This window comes from Mandrillus leucophaeus, unplaced genomic scaffold, assembly GCF_000951045.1.
Source record: "Mandrillus leucophaeus isolate KB7577 unplaced genomic scaffold, Mleu.le_1.0 Scaffold1194, whole genome shotgun sequence".
NCBI classification, from domain to species: Eukaryota; Metazoa; Chordata; class Mammalia; order Primates; family Cercopithecidae; genus Mandrillus; species Mandrillus leucophaeus.
This window is the reverse complement of record NW_012100254.1, coordinates 665093-677624: the sequence shown is the minus strand read 5'-3', so window position 1 is coordinate 677624 and position 12532 is coordinate 665093.

The following is a 12532-nucleotide window of genomic DNA, read 5'->3' as shown; positions in this document are numbered from 1 at the left end:
TTATAATATGATTCCATTTATATGAAATATGTATTGTAGGATTCCATTTACATGAAACATTCAGAACAGGCAAAACATTCAGAACAGGACAAAAAGTGAACCAGACTTCCAGCGACTAAGGAATGGGAAGAGTCGGGAATGATTGCTAATGGGTATGAGGCTTCTTTCTGGAGTTATGAAAATGTTCTGAAATTAGTGATGCTGATTGCACAATTCCGTGAAACTACTAAAAACTGCTCCATTGTATACTTTGAAAGGATGAATTTTGTGGTATGTGAATTATGGCCCAATAAAGCTATTATTAAAAAATGAAGATGAAATAAAAACATCTTCAGATCATCAAACATTAGGGGAAAGTAAAAATAGTTATTTAATTTGCAATGATTTTAGAACAAAATGATTTGGCTTGTTAGAAAATGATTGCATTCACATCTACTTTCATTACTATTGTTAATCAAAAAAGAGCTTGCTCAATGAATTTGGTCCTGAAGTTTTCATGTCATATTCTCTTATGACTTGTTTTGGTATTAGACTCCTGTTGTCATTTTAAAGCAACTTTATAGTCTGCTGAAACAGACTGGTAAGAACTGGGATTAACCACAGTATATTTTGTTGTTTCTATCTGGGTTACTATTATGAACATTTTATCGAGTAGTAATCTTTTAAAAATCATACAGTTACAGGGTGAAAAGTTGCTTGTGATTGCCTAGCCTCTCTGATCTAGGCTCTTTTTGTTAGGGAAAGGCATTGAATGTGGCACAGGAATACATAAAAATAAAATTAGCAATTGTTAATAATAGCTAATTTTAATTTTTTTCTTAAGTATTAAAAAAATAGAGACAGGGTCTCTCTATGTTGCCCAGGCTAGTGTCAAACTCTTAGACTCAAGGGATCTGCTCACCTTGGTCTGCCCAAAGTGCAGGTATGAGCCACCGCTCCCAGACAATAATAGCTTACTCTTTCTAGTGCTTACTAATGTGTCCAGCTCTCTTCTCTGTGCTTTGCCTGTATTTTCTCATTTAACTCTTATAAATACTTATGAAGTGGGTGATATTGTTATTCCCACTTCACAGATGAGGAAACCGAATCAAAGAAGAATCAAGTAATTTATTCAATTATTTGAATAATTGTTCAAAGTCACATAGCTAGTAAGTTGCAGAGCCAGGAATACAAACACACAGAGTGACTCCGTAGTCTGCATGTTTTCCAGAACGCTGTACTGCCTCCCAAGTATTTAAACTTGGAGTCAGAGACCTGGAATGAATTCTAGGTAGTTCCATTTTCTAGTTCTATGGGCTTAGGCAAACCACCAAATTTCCCTTTGCGTTGGTTTTATAATCATAAAACAGAGAAAATGATATCTGCTAAATCTTATAGGGTTTTTATGGGTATCAAATTGTAGAAGTACTTTGTAAAGCTCACTGGACTAGAGCTGAAACTCCCCTGCTCCCTGCCTCAAAGAAACCCAGCCAGTAGAGCTAGCTCCCCTTCCCCTACAAGTATTCATTTGCCTCCACTGAATTACAGAGGGGCTGAAGAACTTTCTGGGGAAAAGGCTTGAACTCTATTCATACTTGGGATTCAACACTCACAGACATGGCTGATAGATCAGAGAATACAGAATCCAGATTACAGGGGGTTAATGGCAACCCCTACCCCTTAAATAGGATACACCTTGAGAAACAAAGGAGTGTGACATGGTGAACTGTGCTCAGTAACAGGAACCAATGTCACTGATATTGATGAATTCCGGTCCCATGTTACCAGAAACTACTCCAAACCAACCACTATGGAGGCATGTGAGCATCCTGAGGCCAAGAACGGCTCAGAGTGTACATTGAGAAAGCTGCTTCACTGAACTCTGCAACACTTTGAACTCAATCTCCTTATTGGAGTGAATGTGACCTCACAAAATTTTTTGGCAGGAGCAAATTAGCACTGAGAAGCTGCTGAAGAGAATCCACTTCTCACCACCAGTGGGGTCACACATGGAGCTTGCAATAGCTCGCTCAGCCAGTCCTGAAAGCACAGACTGCATCATGGGCTTGGAAGAAACATCCCTTTGAGAATTCTCAAAACACTCTAGGGAGAAACTCTGCAAGAACCTGCTATGTTTATATGAGCAGATGGAACCACAGAATTTCAAGATTTTTCATTTCTAATTTTTAATCACAAGCTGTGGAAATATGAACATTCAGGTTATGCTATTCCAAATTATTTTTATTATTTTATTGTGGGAAAACAGAATTCAGTCAACCGGGATTAAGCAACAAAATCCACTTCCTTGTGGGATCATCTCTCTGGGCTGGGAAGAGGGATGAAGGCGTTTCAAGGCAGAGATTACTCCATGGAGGAAAACACCCTCTTTTCATTTTCATGAGTAATACGTTTTCCAAGAGGATATTTTTTGGAAGTTGAAGGCAGAGTTTAAATGGAAAGCCCCACCCACTGCTGCTGGAAGCAATTTCTCTTCATCCTTTCTTCGACTTTTGATGCTTCCCTGGATCTGATTATTTAGCGGCGGGCAAAGGTTGGAGATGAGAAGCCAAAAGATGAGATTTCAGCGTAAGAACCCAAGTCATTTTGCATTTCAAGTACCATATGTAAGTTTTTTCAGGACACAAACTCTAGTTGCTCTTATTCTGGGGCAAGCTCGGACCTGCCAGGCCTTAGCCTGCCTTTCTTTGCCAGTTTTAAAATCCATGTAGTAAGTGAGTGTGTGCTGTGAGTCTTCGTGTGTATGAGTGTGTGTGTTTGTGGCTGCTGGCTCATCCTAAAGCTTTTACTGGCATCTTAGGCTTCTGCAAGTAGAAGGCCCTCTACATTAGGGGGTCCTCAACTCCTGGGCCACAGACCAGCATCCATCTGTGGCCTCTTAGAAACCAGGCTGCACAAGAGGTGAGTGGTGGCTGAGTGAGTGGAGCTTTATCTGCATTTACAGCCACTCCCCACCCCTTGCATTCCCACCTGAGCTCTGCCTCTTATCATATCAGTGGCAGCATTAGATTCTCATAGGAACACAAACGCTATTGTGAACTGTGCTTGTGAGGGATCTAGGTTGTGCGCTCCTTATAAGAACCTAATGCCTGGTGATCTGTCACTGCCTCCCATCACCCCCAGATGAGGCTCGTTGCAGAAAAACAAGCTCAGGGCTCCTAGTGATTCTACATTATGGTGAGTTGTATAATTATTTCACTGTATGTGACAATGTAATAATAATAATAGAAATAAAGTGCACAATAAATGTTATGCTTGAATCATCCTGAAACCTAATCCCCCAACTCCTGTTTGTGGAAAAAAATTGTCTTCCATGAAACTGGTCCTCGGAGCCAAAAAGGTTGCAGACTGCTGCTCTCCATCACTCCTACCAGGAGCGAAAGACCCTTTTCCGCAGGTCAGCTTTCAGTCTTCCATCCATCATCCCTTCCAGAGCTTTCTTCTCATTATGTGACCCCTAAGTGAACTGAGCAGCCCATTACTAAGTCCTAAAGTGGTCAGCATCGTGCTATAACCTAACCTCACCCAGCTGAATGCATCACTAACTCTGTGTTCAAGGAGAAAGCAATGCTTTCCATTAAAGAAGGGATTTGAGAATCTCTGTGACTTATAATGAGCTGACTAAATAACATATAGAATCAAAGTTTTACCTGTAGCAGAGTCTAAATTCATTGAGCTTTCTAGAACTTTATCCAGAGCAGTCTAAATTCATTTGCTCATAGCAAAGTCTAAATTCATTCTAAACACGTAAAGTATTTAGAATCCTTCTCCCTTCTAACATCCCTTCTGCATTAGTCAGGTTAGGCTAAGTTATGCTGTAGTAGCAAACAACTCCTTAAGGTCTCTCAGCAGCATATTACAACAAAAATTATTTCTCACTTATTTTATATATGGAATAGATGTTAGCATGGGGACTCTCCTCATCATGGGTACTCAGGGACAGGCTGCAGGAAATGCTACCATCCTGTAATAATGCTGCCATCTCAACGTGGCAGGGGATGAGAGAGTGTGGACAATTGAGTGCTAGCTCTTAAATGCTTCCTCCAGGCTTGACACGTGTTTCTTTCACTTATATTTCATTGGTCTAAACAGCCACATGGCCATGTCTAACTTCAGCGGAACAGTGTAGTGCAATGTTCCTGTGTTCCAGGAAGTGGAAGACTATAAATGTGAGGGAACAACTGCAATGTCTATCATACCTTTAAGTGGATATCCAGTCTTGAATGCCTTCAGGTTTAAAAGTCTTTATTCCTGCGGTGATATTAACCTGCCAAATGCAGATTTCAAGTCATCCCGAACACTTCTCACATCGAGCATCTTACTCACAATTTGTTTATTTAACAGGCTGCTACACGGTGCTGAGCAGTGTGGGCAAAAGAGAAGAACATCAGATCTGTTCCTTTGCCCTCCCATGATCTTAGCCCAGGAGAGAAAGAGAGAGAGAAGACTAAGTGCCACAGAAAAGAAGTTCAAATTCTACATTGTTTAGAGGTGACAGAAATTCCTTGCAGCTTTTGGGAATGGCTTCAAGGAATCAGCCTTGAAGTACTGCTAAAAAAAATTTTAACGTAAGTCTCAACCTCTCTTTCTAAACTGGTGTTTGTAGAATTCTTTCATTCTTTTTTTTTTGCAAATACAAAACAGCTTAAAGATGAAAGTAAAAGCCCGCCAAGCCTGCAATCTTATTCCTTCAAAATAAGCATCCTTAAAAAGGTGTGTGTGTGTGAGTGTGCATTACACATATGTACACACATATATGCTTATATATTCATATATACACATATACATACATATACATGTAATCTGCCTTTGACAGTCAGCAACATATGCCATGTTTCTATGTTGAAATAATAAAGGGGTGGCTAGTGTTTGGCTGGTGGCAAGATCATTACAGATCCAGTTGAACAAAGGCATAGAAGCATGAGGTGAAGATGAACTGCTCAGTTAGGCTGACATCATGGTGTGTGGAAGTGTGGAAGAGAGAAAGCTGGGAAGGTGAATGGATTGGGTCTCAGAGAATGTGCAGCGCCAGGTAGCGGAATTTCAACAATTTTCAGTGGGCAATAGTGAAACTAAAGGTTTATTTAAATTTACAATAACTTTTCTAAAAGCCTCGCATTTTGTATAACTTGGAAACTGCAGTTAAGCTATAGAGAAGGAAAACTCCCATGATCTCACCACTCAAAGATAATCTTGTTAACATCTCAGCATTTTTATTTCTAGATCATTTTCAACACTTGTGCCCATTTTATCTTTTACAAAAGTGGGATCCTACTGCATATGCCATCTGTAACCTGATTTTTTTAAACCTAAAATTTTATAAAAGTTTTTTTAAGAATATAAATATAAATTATTTTGAGTGGTGGAATAGCATCCTATTACATGGACTTTTGCCCATAGAAATAACTGATTAAGGATCACACAAAAGGAAAAGCAATTGAATTATCCTCTTCCTTAAATACACTTCATTTACCTGGTTTTGAAATTAAAAATTGATTCATGAACATTTAATGAACATGAATTTCATGAACATATACATTCTGTAAACCCCTCCCACCCACCCAGTGTGCTGTGTGTGGGGAGGGTTTGCAAAAGTAGGACAAAAGAGCAATGGGTGGTGGAGAGAGGAGGAAGTTCTGATAAGGAACTTTCCTTATCAGAAACCAAAAATGATTTAGGGGTTGAGGAATAATATGATCAGACTTGCGCATTTAGAAGAATCTCCTAAATGAGGGAGAGGGATTTTAAAGGGGAATGAAACTGGAAGAGAGTCTATAAGATAGATGGGATAGGGATCATTTTCCTTCTTGGACAGAATGAGGCAGGTGGCACAGAGAAAGTAAGTGACTTGCTCAAGGTAGCAGGATATGGCTGCTCTAGGGATAAGACTATGAGATCCTCATCCACAGACCCAGAACTCTGTCCTGTGCTGGCCTACTCGCAGATTCTGTTTCCCTGGCTTTTTATGTCCAGATGGGTGGTCATGGCATCACTTTTGGATTTTTACTCTTACATTGGGAGCACGTGCAAAGTGGATCAGTGTTTAATATGTATGTATGCCATTGGATGCAGGCCACATCTCAGCCTGTAGCCATTGCCTGAGCAAATATGAGAAATATTTGGCAAAGATCTCTGGGCAAACAGCCTGGGAGATAATTTGACCTTGTACATAATTAGATTTGTGAACCGGTCTAATTTCATAGTAGTAATTATACTACTAGACTCACACCAATACTTTCCACCACCAAATGTGTGAGCTTTTTTCTCACACTAACCAATTTTCCAGTTCTCGGTGGACACCAAATGGATGGCTACAACTCAATTAAAGTCTGACACTGTTTACTCGGAGATAGCATCAGATCCCACGGGTTAAGGGTTCAGTCTCACAAGACTGCTCCCATTTCAGACACCAACCACAATTCCCAGTTATCACCTGGGCTTCTGACCAAACAGCTATAAATCGGAGGTTCCCATGACACTGTCTTCTGGTTTGATCATATGCTAAAATGACTCACAGAAATCAGGAAAATAATTTACTTATCAGATTACCAGTTTATTATAAAAGGATACAACTTAAGAACAGCTAGATGGAAGAGATACATTGGGCAAGGTATGGGGAAAGGGGCACCGAGTCCCCGTGCACTCTCTGGGGCACCCCCCTCCCAGTAGCTGCACATGTTCACCAACCCAGAAGCTCTCCAAACCTCTTCCTTTATGGTTTTTGTGGAGGTTTCATTACAGAGACATGACTGATTAAATCACGGGCCATTGATCATTGACTCAGCCTTCAGTCTCTCTCCTCTTCCTGGAGGTGGGATGGGGTGGGGTGGGATGGAGTGAGTAGGGCTGAAAGCTACAACCCTCTCATCTCATGGTTGATTCTCTGGCAAACAGCCCCCATCCCTAGGCTATCCAGGAACCCCCAGCCGTCAGTCACGAATTAGCATAAAAAAGACACTATCATTGGTAAGATTCCAAGGGTTTTAAAAGCTGCCAAGAAAGGGAGAGGGTTATGTCACACCAGCCAAATAAAATTAACTATTTCAACAGATGCTTACTAAGCTCCTGTCCTGTGCCAGGTTCTGAGGGGAATTCTGAGATGGACAAAACTCAGTTCTGGTGCCCAGGGAGTTCACAGCTTGGCAAAGGAGACACAACCAGGGTGCAGGGAAGGATCGCCTGGATGCCATCAAAGGAGAACCTAGGAGCACAGGAGAGGGGAGATTAACACTGTCCAGGAATCTGAAAATCTCTTTGTAGGTGTGGAGAATGGACTTGGATAGGAGGAAAGAGAGGGTGCGATTTTAAGAGTACAGTAGTCTCCCCTTTGTCTGTGGTTTTACTTCCTGTGATTTCTGTTACTGACGTCAACAGTGGTTTGAAAATATTTATTACATGGAAAATTCCGGAAATAAACAATTCATAAGTTTAAATCGCGTGCTGCTCTAAGTAGCGTGATAAAGTCTCGGGCCATCCCGCTCCGTCCTGCCTGGAACGTGAGTCCTCCCGTTGTCCAGCGCATCCGACTGTCACAGTACGGCAGTGCTTGTGTTCAAGTCACTCTTATTTTACTTAGTAACGACCCCACAGCACAAGAGTAGTGATGCTGGCATATTGTTATAATTGTTCTATTTTACTATTTGTTATTCTTGTTAATCTCTTTCTGTGTTTAAACTTCATCATAGATATGTATGTATAGGAAAAGATATCAGATACGTGGGGTTTGGTACTATTTGCAGTTTCAGGCATCTACTGGGCATGATCCGCTGATCCATGGTCTTGGAACGTGTCTCTCATGGTTAAGGGAGGTCTACTGTATTGATTCTGATTAATGCCTGAGAATGGGATGTTATTTCATTCACATCAAAGCCTTTTTCCTTTCTTCCATTCTTTCTTCCTTTTTAAAAAATTCTCCTTCAGGAAAAAAAAAGCAACCCTGGATATGAGACAGGGGGACAGGGTGACGCAGGGGAAATGAACCACAATCCTTTACCTGGATCTACTCAGAAGACTCTGTAGCTACCATTTCCCCAACATGTACCATGCCATGTATTTATTTGAATACTCATGTCCTTGTGACTCAAAGTTGATGTTCTACAGGTCGTGGAAGGTACAGGATCCTGACTCTTGGGAGGCAGCTGCAGTTCAGAACTTGCCTTCTCTTGTGGTTCTTTTTTCCGGCAATTGTACAGGAGGCTTGGCTTAGAAAGTTGATACCCTGGCTCTTCTTCTCCCCTCCCCATTCCTGTCTGCAGCCCTGTGGGGTCAGTAGCACCCTAGGTCTCCTTGGGACCCCTGAAGTTGTATTTACATAGCTTGTTGCCATTGATTTCCACAAATTATAACACGAAAGAACAATCAGTGGTCCTCTCTCTTCTAGCAGCTTCCAGAACCGCCTTCTCTTTGGTCCTGTCCAGTAACTATGTGGATGCTGAATGTGAAAGCTGCCGGGGTCTCCAGCAAGCACCTCTCCTGGCTTTATTTTTGCTGGTGAACACCTAGTCAGGCTTCAGACTTCAGATTGAATGTCAGTTCTATTAGAAAGCCTTTCCACACCTTCCAGCACTGTGCCAGCACTGAGGGAGATTCTGCCTCACCTTGCTGTTGCTACAGGCTCCATCCTTCTGTTAATGGCACTTGTCTTAGTTTGCTTCTGGTTGCTTATAACAGAATACCTGAAATTCGATAATTTATAAAGAAAAGGAATTCATTTCTTATAGTTATGGAGGCTGGGAAGTGCAAGGTCAAGGAGCCACATCTGGTGAGGGCTTTCTTGTTGGTGGAGACTCTGCAGAGTCCCAAGGTGGCACAGGGCATCATATGGAAAGGGGGCTGAATGTGATAACTCAGCTTTTCTTCTTCTTATAAAGCCACCGGTTCCATTCCCATGATAACCCATTAATCCGTGAATAGAGAAGTCAGTTTGTAAGAGTAGAACCCCCATGACCCAACTGCCTTTCAAAGACCCCACCTCTCAATACTGCCACACTGAGGATTAAGTTTCAACATGAGTTTTGGAGGGAATGTTCAAACCATAGGGGTACCCATGACACAGCATTGCCATTTATCTGTTTGCAAGTGTATCTCCACTCTACTGAGTCATTAAAGCACAAGGACTGTGTCTTAATTTATTTTAAAATAGCTTTTTAAAGATACAGTTTACATACCATAGGTTATCTGTTTAAAGTGTACAGTTCATTTTTTTTTTAATATAGACACAGAGTGGTGCAACCATCACCATATCTCATTTTAAAACATTCTGTTACTCTCCAAAGAAGTATTGTATTCCTTAGTAGTGACTCCCTTTCCTCCCACCTACCCTATCCTTAACTCTCAGCCCTGGGCAACCATTCATCTATATTCTGTCTCTATAAATTTGCCTTTTCTGGATGTTTTACATACATGTTTTCATAGTAATTTATTTTTTATACGCTCTATTCTGCCATTCAGTAGGTGCTTAAGAAATGTTTGTTCAATGAATGAATGAATGTACTAAAGATTGAGAGACTGCTAGGAAGCGTGGCAAGGGGGAAAGAATACTGGACCAAAAGCCAGAAGACCTGCACTCCAGGCCTGGTTATGTGACCTAGCAAAAATCACTCGACCTTTCTGACTCTCAGCTTTCTAGTCTGTAAAGGAGGGATAATAATATCTCCCCTCCTTATTTCAAAAGTTCACAGTAAGTGTCAAGTGAAAAAAATCACTTGGAAATATTTTATATAGCTCTAAGCAAGCTGTATAGATGTAAGAATAATTTATGTTTGTGTTTACTCTCATCCCTTGAAATGCCTATAAAAATAAATCACTTATTACACGAATGACACAGGGAGAAGGAAGAACGACAGAATGCCAGTCTGAGGGATATCGGCTCCTGGAATGACTGCAGTTAAATCAGGGAAAAGAGCTAACAAATGCCCTGGTTATCCCATATCCATTACCACAAACATTTCCCAGCTGAATGGGGAGATAAAAATCTGTTTTCCAGTGAAAATTAAACTCAATTCACTGGAAGAAAAATGATGATATAATTTCCTCTTATCTTTTTGCTCTCAGGAAATTCTAATTAATATGCTAATTACTTCTGTTTTGCAGGGCCTTTGCATCCATCAGAAAGGGGAGATTCAGGTTCAAGAGTGAGCTCTTTATTGCCTCACACAGAAGTGGTAGTGGAGGAGGAACTACATGGTGGCTCAGTCCCTTTCTCTCCCTTTAGGTTTAGAAGACTTTGTAGTCTTCTAAATGTGAGTATATTTATTTAGAATATACTCTAATTCTAAATAATTATATTTATTTCTCAAATGTGAAATTCAGGCTCTACAGAGAGATATACAGGACAGAGATGGGATGAGATTATTAGAATAAAACCTCTGAATCTAATAAGGAATATTTTGGAGGAAAAAAAAACGGTCTTGCATGTGAAGATTTATCTTTAGATAAACTTTTCTTCCACCCAATATTTTTGTAAAACTCCCCAAGTTCCATCCTTTCGTAGAGGTTAGTAGAGCCCCAGACCTTTGTCTGGTACAGGAGAGAGTTTGGATAAAAATATATGAATCTGGACAAAAGGGCCAGCCCCACTTCCTTCAGCCTCTTAAAGTCTGAGACTTGGGGCTTCCCTAGAGGTGGACCAGTGAGCCAGGCCTCCCCACCGTTTCCATCTGGTGGCCTTTGGGCACTACCTTCCAACTTGCCACCTTGTTTTTCCCACTCCCCTGATCATCTGATCAGCCTACTGCCTTCCTTCCCAATAAAGGTCATGTTCTTCTTTTCCTCTGTCCCTATTCCTGCAATTTCCCCCATAGCCACTGCTTCCTTCTTATCCAGGGTTTCTTACCGTCAGCACTATTGACCTTAGGTCATATTGTTCTTTGTGGTGAGGGGCTGTCCTGTGCCCCATAGGATGTTTAGCAGCATTCCCAGGCCATTTCACTAGATACCAATAGCACCTCCAAGTTATGACAACCAAAAATGTCTCCAGACGTTTCCCAGTGTCCCCTGAGTATGAAGTCACCTCATTGAGATCCCCTAAACCAGTCCTTTCTCCCTTCATCTGGGGCTCTTGTTTATTAAGCCTTTCACAGAGAAGACACTGAATTAAATCTTTCATGTGTTTTATGCTGATGGTTCTCAAAATGTAATGAACATAAGCATCACCTTGGAAGGTTCTTAAACTGCATATTCTAATTCAGTCATTTTTTTTTTTGGAAGGGCTTGAGATTCTACTTTACTTTTATTTCTTTTTTTTGAGACAGGGTCTTGCACTGTCACCCAGGCTATAATGCAGTGGCAAGATCATGGCTCGCTGCAGCCTTGACCTCCCGGGCTCAAATGATCCTCCTGCTTCAGTCTCCCAAGTAGCTGGGACCACAGGCATGTGACATCACAACCAACTAATTTTTATTTATTTTTGTAGACAGGGTCTTGCCATGTTGCCTAGGCTGACCTCAAACTCCTGGGCTCAAGCAATCCTCCCACCTTGGCCTCCCAAAGTGCTGGGATTACAGACGTGAGTCACTATACCCAGCCCAAGATTCTACATGTCCAACAAGGTCCCAGATAATGCTATTACTGCTGGCTTATGGGCCACACTCGGTGAGCAAAGCTGCAGGTCATCACATCCTCATGGTCATATGAGGACTCTATTTCACAGATGAGGAAGCTGAGGCTCAGAGGGCTCATATGTGGCTCGATCACATTTTGAACCCAGGTCTGCCTGCCTCCAAAGCTGGTGCTCATAACTAGATTCTCAGTTGATGTTGGGCCAAGGTGCCTAGGTTCTCTCCTTGACCTTCCTTCTCAAGTAATGATGCTATGATAAGTTCATCGGAGGCTAAGGCCCAGGCACGTGTTTACCTGAACTATCTATGTTATATGATTCCTTCCTCAGACAGAGTGAGCTACTCACGATCCCAGGTGTATCCTGAGGCCAGCCAAGGTGTATCCATGACCTCATGCCTCTGTTCCAGCCTGCCCTTTGACAGCTCATCCCACCTGCCTGCCCTCCCTGCCTATCTGCAGACGGTAGTCTAGGATTGCAGCTGCCCCGGGGGCTCATTTTCCGTCTCAGCTTCCTGCCTTAGCCGTCTCCTGCCTCCCACTCACCTATTATTCCAGCACTCTCACCTGGTCTTTTCTGTCTCATCACTGCCTCTTGACATCTTTATCTCATAGTAGTTAGTTAGGGGTTCTTGGTAATGCCCTAAATCCTTATGGCAGGCGGAGGGGAGTGGGGAAAGAGAGTGTGCTGTGCGGCTGTGCCTACTTCTGGAGGGTAAGACTCGGGCCCTCCAGGAACAAAGGATTCCGGGTGGTGGCAGCTATAGCCGAGCAGGATGCTGGCCAGGGATTACACAGGAGTATTTTGTTTGCTTAAGAAAATAAACAACACTGAGTATGAGATGGAGGGAGGGGGTGTTGGTGCCAGAGAGATTGGGAAGAATCTGCCAAGAGAGTGTTCTACTCACTCTCCTCTTTTCTTTAATCTCCACTGAGCTGGAGGCAGTTATCCTGTCCCCCACATCACATTCCTACTCCT